This window comes from Condylostylus longicornis, unplaced genomic scaffold (assembly GCF_029603195.1).
Source record: "Condylostylus longicornis isolate FDR11 unplaced genomic scaffold, ASM2960319v2 ptg000037l, whole genome shotgun sequence".
Lineage (NCBI taxonomy): Eukaryota > Metazoa > Arthropoda > Insecta > Diptera > Dolichopodidae > Condylostylus > Condylostylus longicornis.
Window position 1 is genome coordinate 1,829,164 of NW_026578006.1, and position 16,025 is coordinate 1,845,188.

Here is a 16,025-nt window from a genome sequence, read left to right on the forward strand (position 1 = left end):
TTATATTTTATATTCAATGTAAATTGATAAACACATTATTTAATTTGACAGATGCTATTAGTATTTGACATCATCATCTTGTGGCACTACAGCTCGGGGTGAGCCTTGTCCTTCTTCACTATATTCTTCCACATTTCTCTATCCTGGGCAGTCGATTTCCAGCTCATAATATTAAGTTTTCTACAATCACTTTCGATGTTGTCGGCCCACCTAGTTCTAGGTCTACCTCGTGCTCTGCTGATATAGGGCACAGTGTTGAAGATTTTATATTGTGCCCTGTTTTCACTCATCCTTACCACGTGGCCAGCCCATCGAAGCCTCTGAGCCTTTGAAAAACGTACAATATCCTCACCTCTTAAATAATCGTTTATCTCAGCATTAGATCTAATAGCATATTCACCATTTTCAAGCCTTTTAGCACCAAGAATTTTGCGAATAACTTTTCTTTCAAAGACTCTTAAAGAATTTTCTTCCGCTGCCGTTAAGGTCCAAGCTTCACAGCCATATGTAACTACTGGTCTCACAATTGTTTTGTATATAACTAGTTTCGTTTGTCTTGAAAGTAGTCTGGACTGAAATAGTTTATTGTTTGCGAAAAGGCAACGGTTACCAGCTTGAATTCGCTCTTGAATGCAGTGTTGCATGCTGTTATCATTTTTAATTATTGCACCGAGGTAAGAAAAACTGTCGACACCTTCAAAATTATAATTTCCTATAGTGATGTTCTGCGGGGCTCTCCTTCCTTCATCTCGAGATAGTTTCAGATATTTCGTTTTTTGCTCGTTTACACATAGGCTTACTTTCTTTGCTTCCTTTTCTAAATGAACGAACGCTTGCACCAACTCTCCAAAATTCCTTGCAACTATTGCGATATCGTCTGCATACGCAATTATTTGATATCTTTTGGTGAAAATATTTCCTCCTAGGTCTAGGTTTCCAATCGCTTTTTCCAAAAACAAATTAAATAACAGCGAAGATAGAGCGTCACCTTGCCTAACACCTGTTTTGATATCGAATATTTTTGAAGTTTGATTTTGGATTTGCACTTTTGCTTTTGCATTGTTCAACGTCATCATAGCTAAACGAGCCAATTTAGTTGGTATTCCTAGTTGTATCAATGAATAATGCAGTATTTGACAAATGCAGAAATTAATTTAACATTTTTCTGGTAATGAAAATTTATACCTCTAACAACTCTCGTTGCATAACAAAGAGAGTAATTTGATAATACATAGAGGTAAGAGAGTAACACTCTCTCATGTAGCTATGTAGTACATCTCATTTGCTTTACCAGGTATACTATATGGTAATCAAAATTACCGCGTTTTGTCATTTGCAGCAAAATTTAATGTGTAGAAAAACGGACAAATATTTAAGAAAAATTTAAAACAAATTTTTTTAAAGGAAATTCTATTAATTTATAAAAATCAAAAAATTCTTTTATAAAATTTCACAGTGAAGTATACAAATGACATTTATTCGTAATGATTCTAAATTATTAACGCAAATAGAATTTTAACACAAAATCCATAAATTTAATTGTTATTCATAGTATGTATACAAAAAACGATAATAACTTATTTTTAAAATTGAAATGTCAGATTATATGCTAAAGTTATTATATACATACGTATGTATGTATGTATACAAATTGAAAATATTTGCTTTTATTTTTAAGAATTTTATTTTATATTTATATTTACATACATATGTACGTACTTATGTATATGTGTTCATGAACTGCAAATTAGAAGTTAAGACAATTAATTAAATGCTATTAGATTCACACCTCGATTTCGTTTAAAATCATTAATTAATTATCATATGTTTTTGTGCGAGTGCAGAATTAAAACTGATTAAATTAAATTCAATATTAAACTTGTTTTCATATTATGACTTTGAAGCTTTCACATAAATGGTAGTTCTGTATTTATAGTAGATATATGCAGAAATATTGTCTGTGATTAGAAAAAGTATCTTATTATACGAGTATTTGTCTCATAACGATTGCACTAATGTGATCTTTCTCGTTGTAAATTTGTATTTAAAGCGGCAGCTTACTACATCAGTAGTTGTCATACATGCGACACAGGATCAGCAAATAATATTATAGGAAACTAAATTACATTAACTAAAAGAAGATTTAATTTGAATTAATTAAACAATGAATAATTATTTGAATTTATACTCTTGCACCTTTTCCAAATTACTTATACATATAAAAATTAAGATAGAATTAAAAAGTGTTTACATGAATGAAGACAAGCAGAATGTAAATTTATGTGGAAAATTTAAGTGCAAGCTAACGTACACATACATATATGTATATTTATACGGCTTTGTTACGACACTCAAAAGACTCGATTGAGTAAAATTGAGTTCATACTCAACAACGAATTACATTTTAATTTCAATGAAATTAATTGCAATTTTTAAAATATTTAATTTTTTTTTATTATCCAACTTAATTGAATGTATCGGATTCAATTATGTATAAATTAAAAAAAAAGGAATTTAAAAATTCAAAGTACCCAAATTTAATTTGTTTTATATCCGCAAATTTCAATTTTTACAATATATAAACGAACAAATACCCTATTAAAAAAATTAAATTTTATTTTACCGAAAAAAAATTTTTTACTCATTTCCATTAATTTAATTTCAGTTAAAATCATAAAAAAAATTTTTTTTTTTTTATTTTGTTTTTATTTTAAAAAACACATCAGCTTTGTATTGCACACATGTTGTACAAGAGTATATCTATATACACTAAACAGTAAAATCATTTTTTACAGATTATTCATAAAAAGATATTGGTGAATTTTGGTAATTTTGTGTACTATAATACCCAATAAAAATAAATTTCAAAATTTAAATCCACTATTACATATATATTATTAAAATTTGCAAGAAAATTTACTTCAAAGTTATTTATTATTTAGCAGAGATTTTGAATTTTGTCTACAACCGGAGTACTTATAAAATTTTATGGATCTAGCGCGTGTACGCACGTGTGCTAAAAACAAAAAATGGACTCTTCTTTTATAATATAATTAAAAATCTAAAAATAAAAAAGGCAATCAATATTTATTTGAAAATTTGATTTATCATAAAAATAAAATGTTCGCGTTTCCTTTTTTAAACTTCCGAAAATTAAAATTATGGTCTTAATTGCTTTTGATATTTTTTCCTTTTTTTTTGTAAAATCAAAAAAAGAAAAACAAGCGATTCTATATATATGTTACTTACACTAACAGACAAATAAATATAAAAATTTATTATCAAAACTTAAATGATATTAATAATATTATTCTGAAAGTTATTAAAATGTCTTCTAAAGGAAAGAAAGAACAGTGAAATTCAGAAATTTTTAACTTGAAAAATTACCAAGTAGTTCGTTTAATTGAAAAGTTAAGTAAAGCAAGTAATTTTTTGTAAAACTATAACATTGTACTTCATACAATTGTACACAAAATTCAGATTTTCACATAAATGAAGTCTTTTTTGGAAATTTTTAATACGTTTGTGGCTAAACTAAAAGAGAGAAGAAGAAAATTTTATGTGAGCATAAGAATGAAACGCAATTAATTAACTTTAATTGTAATACACAAAAACTTGTGAAGTGAAGCACAATTTAAAAATTTAAAAATTTATATTAAATTCGTTTAAATATCCGTGATTTCCAAAACGCAGTATAAAAAGTTTTAATACGGTATAAAAACCGTTTTAATATTAATGTGACAATAAAAAAAACATTACACAACATATATCCGTATATATTATAACGTTGTTGGTTTTTTAAATTTGCTTGTAATAAATCTTTTTTCCAGAAAATATTTTGTATTTACAATATTTAAAATAAGAGCCATTGTAATGTAATTTAATGTAATTGTAATGTAATTGTAATGTAAATAAATAATTTAATTTTAATAATTTGTTGTTCTTGCCTTTGTGTTTCCTCGCATTTCTATGACGTTTTAAGAAATATTTTAAAATATTTTACTAATATCAAAATTATTCTTACCGATAATATACTTTTCTAAAAAACGTAGTAATTTATAAAAGGAAATCAAAAAATTAGCGAGAAATTAGAAATAAAAGAAAAAAAGACGATAAAAGTGCGAATTGCAAAAATTAATTATGCAAATTGCAAAATTTTAACCAGGATCTGAACCAGCTGAAGTTCAAAAAAATCGATTTATTTTATTTATTTTGATTTCATTCTGTTTCGAATTCTGTTATTCTGCTGTTCCTTTCGTTTTTGCTTTTATATACTTTTTTTCTTTTCTTATTTTTTTTTATTTACATTATTATGATTTTTATTGTTATGTTTATTGTATACATATTTTAAATTTTCACATATATGTACATATTATTGTATGTAGTTTGGCGCCACCTTTATTGCCCGGTGGCCAGTATGTGTGCGCGAATCAATTCAAGTGATGCTTACCAATTTAATTCCATTCAATTATATTTTCTTTTTTTTTTTGGTGTAGTTTTGGTTTTGCCTTTTTTTATTCCTTTTTTGTTATTATTTTTATTCTTTTTTATTTTTATTATTTTTGCTCCTCAAAAATTTTGGAATCATCCATCTACTTAATATTTCTGGTATTTTGATTCTTTTCATTTATATTACACAATATAAAATGCAAGCATACGTAGGAACATAATATATACATACATATTTATGTGCATGCATGTAAGTGTGTAGCTATATGCAAGAATATAATTATAATATTTTCAAGGCATCATAAAAATATTCGATTTTTTTTTAATATTGGGGCTACCAGACCAGCAGCAACATGAATGCCTATAAGATATTCACAATCGTCTGTATATGTACAAGTAGTATTCTTTAGTGTTATGTTATTGTGTGTGATATAGTTATATTCATATTCATTAGAAGACAGATACTGGAAGACGTCCGACGATTGTAAGTTTAAAATCAATATTAAATTTTAAGATTTGCAAATTTTTACAAGTGTGTATTCATAAGTATATTTTATAGGTATAGATAGATATAAAACTAAAAATCAGTGCTATATATGCATAAGTATGTATATACATATGTAGTAGCTACAACAGAAACACAATGAAAAAAGAAAATTTAAAATAAAAAATAAAAACAAAGTAGAAAATTTTATGAAAACTTGGAAGCTAGCCGCCAGTCAATATACAAAAGAAAAAAGATTATTAGGTTCAATTGAATGTGGCATCATCAGTGAGGCCATGTGTTCGATTGATGCTTTTTGACTTTAAATGATAATTATTAAATTGTTGAACTGAATTGAAATTAAAATTTATTTACTTATATACATAAGTGTATACATATACGCATATATTGTACATACATAGGTACATTTGTATTAACATGTGCATGTATACGCATTTTATAAAAACCGAAACGAATGAATGATCGATCAAACGACCGCACACCAATTTTGCAAAAAATTAAAAAAAAAATTAATATTTTTCCCTTTTTTTAATTTATTTCTTTTTTTTTTATATTTTATTTTTCTAAAATTGAATATTATTAAATAACAGTTCTATTTTCATAAAATCTATCTGGATATACACACAAACCTAAATATGGCATATATACATACATACATACGTGCGTGCATAATTTGTACACAAACATAAATATTTGCATATTTTTTTGTGTTTTTTATTTTTAGAAATTTAATTAAAGGCGCCTAAGCATTTAAGCAATTGAAATTATTTTTATAAAAAAAATAAAATAAAAGTAAATCCGTTATAAGAAAATATATAGAAACAATAGAATTTAATAATGTGAGCCATTTTTTTAAGAGGATGGAAAATAAGAGTTAAGGAGTTTTTTGATTTCGGAGTTTTTAATATTCAATGGTTTTTGTTTTTTTCATTAGAAGACAAAAGTTTAGGACTTAGGCACATCTAAGTGCGCATTCAAGTCCTGGCCTATTGTGTAAATTCGAATCGATTGCGTTAACTAAAAATTGGAATTAGTTTGTAAGAAATTACAAACTGTTTGAACGTTTGATTGCATGCGATCATACAGTTGCATGTGTGCTCGCTTTAATATAAACCAATAGAATACAAATAAGCAATCAAACAGTTATTAAGCTGCAAAATTCCACGTCTGCGTGAGTCCTTAAATTTGACAAAAATGAAAAATAATATTATTGCCTCCTTATGTTCCCGAAAAAAAATTTTTTTGACAACTTGTCATAATTTTCATGCTTCCTTTCAGTAAACAGAATGGTTATTTTACGTCAAATAATTTTAAGAAAAACAACATTGTATCGTTTAAGTTCAATAATTAATATTAATTATCTCTCATTTTTATATCTCTTTTTCTATTATTAAAATTTTATTAGCAATTCCATGCTATTTTAAATTTATACAATAATGTATTAATGACTACTAATTTACTAAAAGTGATTGAAATAATTAGCATAAAAATCGAAATATTAATGACTTATGAAAATTAGATGCATCCAAATCAAAATTATTTACATGTGATAGTTATTTAACTAATATTAAGACTTGATTAAAGAAGATATAGAATATAATAAGATCAGTGGAGATCTTCTTGGCTTAAAAATCATTTCACATAATTTAAATATTAAAACACGTCACTACTGGCACAAAATTTTGCCAGATTCTGTAAGCTACCACTGACCAAAGGCAACCATTATTTTTTTTATAAAAATATAAATTAAATTTTATGCAACATAAAAATCATCTTTTAAAATATCCCTCATAATTGAATATTTTCAACACTCTATAATGAATGGTTTAAAGAATAATCAAAAGCTATAATATTTAAATATGTATATGGAAACATAATTTATTTCTAAAGAAATTAAATTCTCTGCCATTCAACACCTTAACAATATGAAAATAAAAATCATAATGATAACAAAAATAAAAATACCTGATCGCGCACAAGGTAGTATTCTTAATAAATTTTGATTTAAAGTACGAATATTCATGATTTTGTGGAATTTTCATATTGCACATATTGTATATATTTTATACATAAGGTGTTTACGAATTAATCGATGCAACCGCTCGCGGTGCTGCACGCTCCATTAAAGTTATTGAAACAAAAGTTTGAGGAAAAAAAATCTTGCTTAATAGTAAAAAAAACCTCGAATATATCAAATCGAGCCGATTTACAGGCACTCGTTTCTGGTTCAGCCAGAAAACGCATTTGCGATAGTTTTTTAAAAGAGTTTTTTAAATATCTCCCAAAATATTGCTCTTACAGATTTCTGTCACATATTGCCAGATTCTGTAAGTTACCACTGATCAAAGAACAACATAAAATATTCTACTAAATTTGAGCTAAAATTTTTCATAAAATTAAATTTATTTTAAGAAAAAAACATTTAGTACAAAAGGTATTATCACAAAAATTTGTCATTCAAAGTTTTTTTTTTCTAAAACCAAAACCAATGCATCGTCTTATATTTTCAAAACACTCTGTAAGTTCAAACGTAATGAATACATTATGCTCTTTTAATACCATAACATAGCCTATGCAATAATATTCTCTTCTTCTTTTTATTAAATATGTGAAATTATTGTAACAAATCGTTTATATGTGATGTTTTGGCATTCATCGATAATCCAAAACGGAAATGCGAATTTTCTCATCTGATCACTTCAAAAAATGCAATTTTAATTATTCACCACCCGCTGATTTAAAAAAAAATAAAAAAAAAAATAAAAAAATTTTTATCTGATTTTTTGGTGTTCAACCACGTTTTGGTTTGATTTTAACTTGCATTACAAAAGACAAAAAAACAAAAATAAAAATCACTTTTTTATTGAAAAGATTTTTAAGCCGAACGTTCGTTATTGCGTTGCTAATTCTGCAGTTTTTCAAATTTTTTTGTATTTATTACAATTTTTTTTTTTGTATCTTGACAATCCCTGATGAATTAGTCATATATGGGTATTTGTAGCCTAAAGCTGCTGAGTAAAAACATACTTTTTACATAAATTGAATTGTGACTGCATTTTCATTCAAAAAAAAAAAAAAATAAAGAAAAATTAAAAAATGACGGCATTTTTTTTTTTTTTTTTTTTTTGAAATTTTAAACCTACCATCAATGCTGTTTAGAGTATCAGCACATTTTATCACGCATTCATCTTTTTGCTTTAATAGCACTTCATAAAATATTTTAGATTATCGCGTTTATTTTTTTATTAAAATTTTATTTAGCATCTTTGTGTGTTATGTAAGTTTGTATGTGTGTATTAAAGAAAAATATATATATACATATTTTTTTAATATTGATGATAAGAGATTAATTATAGTCAAAATATATTAAATAATTTTGTTTTTTTTTTACATAATTTCAATTGAATAATAAAATTATTAATTAAAAAAAATGAAAAATTAATTTTCGTTTTTCATCAGTAAGAACAATGTGTGTGTTCATTTACATACATATATTTCTGTTTAAAAAATTCATTTTTTCTTCCAAACATTTAATATCAAAAATAAAACCATGATAATGAACTGGAATATTAATGTAAAATTGGACTCGCCCATAAATATGCAATATTTACGGATATTTTCTTATATTTCTTATATTTCGTGTGATGTAGTTATATATTTAAATTGTAATCGAATTTATTTTCATATTTCTTTTCAAATCAGTCTTTTCGGAGCGCGTTAAGATTTTTTTTACAAGAGAATATCAGAATTCCGTTTCATTTTCAGAACGATAGCATTAAAAATCAATGTGATCGTTTGATCTTGAAAATTAAAATGATATCAAGATATCGACTCGCTATCACAATACTGACAATAAAACTGCAAGTTGCACATTATAATACACAAGTAAGTTGATGGAGTGAATAAATTCTTACTATTAGTAAAAAAAAACTTTTTAATCAATATAATTTTTAAAGTGATTCTTCCCAAGTGTTTTAAACTAGTCCCCAGTGATGAGAATAATACAATTATTAGATATAAAATTCAAAGTATATTTATTTACTTTAGATAGCTTTATAAAATAAATTTATATGTATAGCTATGGTTGCAAAATGGAATCATAAAAAAAATACAAAATAAACTATATATATTAATAAATTTATTTTGGCACGATTCATCATTATTACTCATAGCACTTCAATTAATATAGTAATTTGATTTTCTAAATAATATAAATCAGTATATGATTCAAAAACAAATTGCAAACAAATAATATTTTTTATGAAATTCCGGACTTTATACATATACACGTATAACATAAACTGAAACGTTTTTCCCAGTATAAAAAATTCTATTGAAATAAATAAAATTTTCAGAAATATACAAATTTAATTGAATTTATTGTATGGCTATCAATTTTACTATATTGACGTATATTTTAATTTTATAAAATTTTTAAATAGACATGCATACATATAATATAGCTAGCTACCATATACATACATAAAATTTATGGAGTTTAAATAAAAATATAAATTAGACATATATTTGAAATTTAATGGTCTTTTAAATAACCGGAAATTTTTCTCACTTTCAAAAATTACAAATAATTCGATAAAATATTTGAAGCTATTTATTGTTTTTTATTTTAATAGAACATTTTTTACACAATTTTTCTAAATTACTTTATTATTTATTTATGTTTATTGAATTTCAATAATATTTAGACCAAAAAATCTAAGTCAATTTAATTGAAATTAATTTACATTACTGTTATTATTAATGATTTTATATTTTCAATCGAAAACATTATAAAATATATATGTTTATATACTTTATATATAAACATTTGATATGTTTATAAATAAAATTATACAAGAATTTAAATTTATTATAATTAAATTATTGTTTATAAATTCGTATATTATAAATAATAATTAATTAAAAAAATATTTTTATATTATTGTAAAAGGTTACCCGTTGCACATGTTTGTAAGAAATTTAAGAAATTGCAAAAGTGTATAATGTGTTTATAAAATTAGCGATTTTTGAATGAAAAATCAAGTTAGGAATTTGAATAATGCGGAGAAGAGTAAAATTGATTCAAATGAGTATTTATAGAAACAGTTGACGTAAATTTTCAATAATTCTATAAGTAGATGACTTCAAGTGTGCATTTAGAAAATACAATTGATTATTATTTATTTGTATTAATAATAGAAAGCCTAAGCATAATAATTACAAATCCTATATAAAGTAACTAAATGTATCGAAATCAATATGACCAATAAGAAGTTTTCAGAAAATGCTATTAAAAGTTTTATAAAATATGAAGAAAATTTGATTGTATAAGCAAACCATACGTAAATTCGGAAAGATAGCTTTAACATCTATACAAAACTAATGTTATCGGTCAACAATAGGGCGGTAAAATATTGATTTAACTGCATTACCAATCAAAAACTATAAAGAGATAAACAAATTTATTTCAATTTTAGGCGCTTATTAGCAGTTTTTATTTTACAACATTGTCAAACTCAAATTAGGCGGATCATTTAGGAAACACTGTCAAAAACAATTTTAGCGCCGGAAAGCCAGTACCGAAGCGTCATAAAGCATATGTACAATCGTTTCGTCACTGTCTCCAGGATTCCGATTTTCTCAGCTTGCGCAAATGATATTTTATTGTACAGTGAGTGAAGAGTTTCGCAATGACAAGAACTTGGTTTCTACCCATCCCCAAGAACTCCGCCATTTATTATTCATATAAAAAGCTATCTACTGGTATATAAAATGCTTGACTTCTATAGTTACTATCACATTTCCATGTTTTTTTTTGTAAAAAATATTATATAGTTAGAGATATTCTACTTAAATTTTGAAACTTAAATGTCATTAAACACAACACAATCAAGAACATGTACAATTCAATTCCCGTAATTTTGACGCAAATAAATATTATTGTAAGGCAAATAGTAGTGAAGGCGGTTCATATACTCTTAAAGGTTTTAACCAATTATAAAATTGATAATCATTAATTTTATTACGTATAAATGGTGTGTTCTAACTTTTATGTTGTACGTTTTGTTGTATGGTGTTGAGTTGACTGTTTTAAAAGAATTATAATAAATAATATAATTATTTACAAATATATGCATGTTACATGTGATAAAAAAAATAAATGAATACATAAATTTATGTTTTCATTTCAGTTTTATAATTATATAGATATTATGTACGTATGTGTATACAAATTGACAGTTAATTAAATTTAGGTATTATTGTCGGCATTGATACTTCAATGGGGATCATAAAAAAAATTAAAATAAGAAAATTTTATTTCCAGATGATTTGTTTTATTGAACTCGTTATAATTTTTTTTATTTTATAATTTTCTGATTTTATTTTACAAATTTTTAATGATTTTATTTTTTATTCATTTAAAATGTTTATTTTCATATAATATAAATTAAATAATACATGTATGTATAAAAATATTATGCTGCGCAAATTAATAAAAAAAAAAAAATTTTATAATTTTGTTCCGAAAGAAATTTAATGGAACTATATGTACACTAATTTGAATACACACACACATAAACGAATCAATTACATATCTTGTTTTTTTTGTGTTTTTAATCAAAATAATTAAATGTAAAAAATTAAAAAATTTTTTTTTTCCCATTATAGAAAATGAAATTTTGATATTCGCACATATTTGAAATAGCGAAAAAAAGAAAATAAATAAAATCTTGTACGTGTGCCAAATTGATCAAAAATAATCCAAAGTGATATGGAAATGTCTTAAAAATTTTTCAATTCATTGAATTAATCCAATCAATTTATAATGAGAAAAATTTTGAATTTAATTGAATTTTCCGCAATTTTATTTAAAAGATGCATTTTATAAAATGATTAATAATTAAAGCAATTTCCTATGATCTTGAATTTTTCGTTTTTCTCTTGAAATTTAATTTCAAATTATGCATATAATTGCATTCGAATGAACACACAAACAAATATTTGATATTTTTTAAATATTAAGTTTGTTAAATCAATATTTTTTTCAAAATATTAATCTTAATAAAAATTCAAGTGAAATTTTTGGAATTAAATATTATAGATATGCCCAATTTATAAAAGAATTTCCCTCTTAATATTTTTAATATGTATTTGAAATAATTCATGTATAATAGCTCAATCATTTTGTTTTTATTTAGTTGCAATTTTGGAGCAATATGGACTTAAATTTTTAAATGAGTGCGCATGAGTTAGAGAACATTCAAAAAATAGGATAAATGTGCTTGCGTTATTACTCGTAAATTTTAACAATTTTTTCTAAAAAACTTAACGTATTCAATTTACCGACGTGTGCGCGTAAAAAATTTTTTACTTTTTAAAGCTAAGACTTGTGAGATAGCTAGTATGTAGATATTTACGTACAATCATAACCAAGCCCTGTGTATTTATGGTATTAGCGCTTGGAATATGTTTTTTTAATAATATAATAGTTTTAGGTTTTTTAACAAGTTAAGGTTTTAATTAGGTTAGCAATAGTTAAGGTTTTTTAAAATTCGTAACACACGGTGGTACAAAATTTTTTCTTGAGAACAGGAAAAACAAATAGTAAAATGATAATAAAGAATTAATTTTGTTTTAAAAATATTCTATTATATTAAAAGAATTTTATATTTGGTTCAATTGGATATGGGTTCTGCTTTTTGTTGCAATCGCGGGCACCAGAAAATGTTTCCTAATTTCCCTATTTTCTTTTTGAAATATTAAGAAGTTATAAGAAGTATAAACTAACATTTCTAAAGTAAAAAATTCAAGACAATTTCCATATTTAGTTCAACAAGATTTTTTCGATTTTGTGTTTAATCTAAATTACGAAAATTTTAATAATCCGAAAAAAAAAATTACATAATTAGTTCTGAATTAAAAAGAACCATTAGAAGTGCCCTAATCATCCGGTTTTATTTTCTTCTTATTGTTATATATATATATAACAATAAGAAGAAAATGAAGCTAAAAGTTCAACTTTTTTATGAAATTTCAAAACTCAATTTATAAATTAAATATTATTTTCTAACAAACAAAAGTACTTCAAGGACTGTAATTATGAAGAATTAAAAATACAAATGTATGTATATATAATTACAAAAAAGCTAAAGTTTTTCAAATATTATATTATATCAACTACTTATAATATTATTAATTTTCATAAATAAATTTATTTTCATAAATATTTAATTAAAATTAAAAAAATATTTGTAAATTACAATAAAATTATCAATTTACCTTTATTGTTTTACATTTGTCAAACTAATAAATTATAATCCTTTAATTTTATTTTTAAAATTTTAATTGATTTTTAACACTACTGTTGATCTTATTTTATACGAATAAATTCTTAAGTTTAATTTTCTTTAATTCTCCTTTTAAAACTTTATAACTTTTCTTATATTTTCTTAATTTTTTTCTTATATATTAATATAATATAATATAATTTTTAAATTAAATTTTTTATTTTTTAAAATTAAAAATTAAATTTTTTATTTTCTCAAAATTAAAATTCATACACTAAATTATAAAAAAAATACAAAAAAAATGATTTTATTTAAAATGTCCTGGCGGTGAAGAAACTAATTAAAATAAATATTATACTATTACCGTTAGGTTTTATATAACAGTGTTATTCTATTCTGAAGTTGTACGATTAATTGTTTATAAAAGAGAAATACTGTTATTTTATAAATACAGTTGTTTTTTTTCCTTTTTTTTTTATTTTATTTTTTTGATCACTTTATACAATTTATTTATTATTATTTTTAATAATTTATTTTTATCGTTTTTCTTTTTTAATTGTTTGCAATAAAATTAACAAAACTTTTTTAATGGAATTGTGATAATAAAAGGCAAAAAAAGAACAAAAGTTAAGAGAAAAATTCAAAAATACAAAACTTAAAAGAAATAAAATACATGAAATGAAAAAAAAAACGAATATAAATTACGCTCGCGACGTTTACGATAAAACACGATGCTCACCGTTCGACCGGTGAAATATAAGTGTACGTACAACGTGAAATTTTCGGATGGATGGATAAATTGTATATTTTTTCGCTTTTTTTTACTATTTTATTCTTTTTCTTTTTATTTTTATGTTTTTCTCTTTACCGTTTTTAATACAGCTTTAAAATTAAATATAAAAGTAAATATTATGTTGTATTGTTGTTGTTTTGTTGCTATTTTATTGTGCCGTTTTTGTGTGAATTTTGTTGTTGTTATGTTTTTGTGGTGTTCTTTTGTTATTATCTTCTACTTACATACATACGAGTATATAGAGTTTGAATTGAAATGGGCATGTATTGTTATAGTTATATGTAAATATATTTGTGTGTATGTATTGTGTAAATCTATACTATTAACATGCATATAGACTAATAAATACATATGCGTTTACAATGAATGAGCGCCTTTAGGTATAAGACATTTTTGTTTTACAAAAAATCTTGATTAATTGTTAATAATAATAGTAATTGCTGTACAACAATTGTTGATAGGAGAGGAGTTGTACATTTTTTTTCTCTCATTCTGTTTTATTTATTTTATTTTTCTCTTTTATTCTTCTGATTTTGTTTTTACTTGTCTGCAAAGGAATACAAAAGTTTAATTTTTTTTTTTTTATATTTTTCTCATTTTTTTGTTTTCTTCTTATTTTACATTTATTTCAATTTTTATTCTATTTTTCTGTGTTAGATTTTTACTGTTTTATTAATTAAAATTTAAACTATTTTTTCTATTTTTCATTCGTATAATAAATACGTTTATGTAAGCATGTATTTGTATTTTTAATAATTTCTGTAAAAACTATATAAAAATGTATGAAATAGGCAGTCCCCTTTGTAGGTGTTCAATGTAGGCCGTTAGGTAATTTTGTTACATTTAAGTTGTTAAGGCGAAAATATAACAAGTCCGTATTTTTTTGTTTTTATATTTTTCTCGTTTTATTTTGCATACTTTTATAGTTCCTGAAATATTAAATAGTTTATTTGAAAAATTTTGAAATTTTTAACATTAATTATTTAAAAAAAAAAAATTCATTAATGCGTGTAGAGCAAGTTATACAATACGCAAGTTTCATATAAGCATATTGAACATTTAAATACGTGACATTTTATGTATTCATGCATTATATGCATTTTTAACTTTATGTCGGAAGTGGACAAAAAAAAAGATCGCAAAATTTTCATATCCTGTAATATTGTATATTGCACATGCATTTCACTGCATCTTTTGATTCATACTATATGATTATTATATGTATATGAATAAGTAAATATTTAATTGTCTTACTAAATAAAAACAGTTTCTTAAACTCAAATCTTTAAAACATTTGAATGGAAGACTTTCGCATATAGATGGAATATTGTGAAATATTATATAAATTTCAAGCGAATTTCGATACAGCCAATATATTTTTATGTTTTAACAATTTTTCATGCTAATTAAATAAGTTGTATTTCCAAAAAATTATGTACATAACAACTGTGTACCATTGAGAGTTGAGATGCATAGTTTACTTAATTTAAAAAATATTTATATGTACTTCAGGTATACTATACTATAAAATAAAAGAGAACCAAAATATACGATCAAAATCTGTCACTTAATATGTGATTAATCTGTCATCTAACATTTTATTGATCTGTCATCTAACATGACAGATGTATAATTTGTATTGTTAATTTTGTAAAATATTTGATTTGCTTTTGTCAAAACCGTATCCGAATCCCCCTACCGAATCCCCCTACAATTTACTTATTTTTCGAATTTTATCCGAATCCCCCTACATTTTACATAAGCATAACTCCCGCAGCTATCTTAAGTTATGTAATATAATTAAAAAATTAAAAATTACTTCTGATTTTATTTTTGACTTTATATAATAATATCAATTTTTGTTCTCATTTCTTTAATAATTAATATTATAATAAATGCTTTATAGTAAAATAATAAAAAAGTAATAAAATTAAAAAGCAAAAATTAATTATTTTTTTTTTATTCCTTTCTTTGTTTTTCCTTTTAATTT

The 16,025-nt window shown here is 23.7% G+C and overlaps 1 protein-coding gene across 1 annotated transcript in view; it reads right to left on the bottom strand.

The window, feature by feature from the left end:
- The window catches only part of LOC129608871 (homeobox protein 5-like), a 33,209-nt gene extending 19,822 nt beyond the window's left edge, over nt 1-13,387 (bottom strand). Inside the window, exon 1 of the mRNA XM_055520636.1 lies at nt 13,235-13,387. The gene's annotated coding sequence lies outside the window, so the exon portion shown is untranslated. The remainder of the gene's footprint in view (nt 1-13,234) is intronic.
- Nucleotides 13,388-16,025: the final 2,638 nt, after the last annotated feature.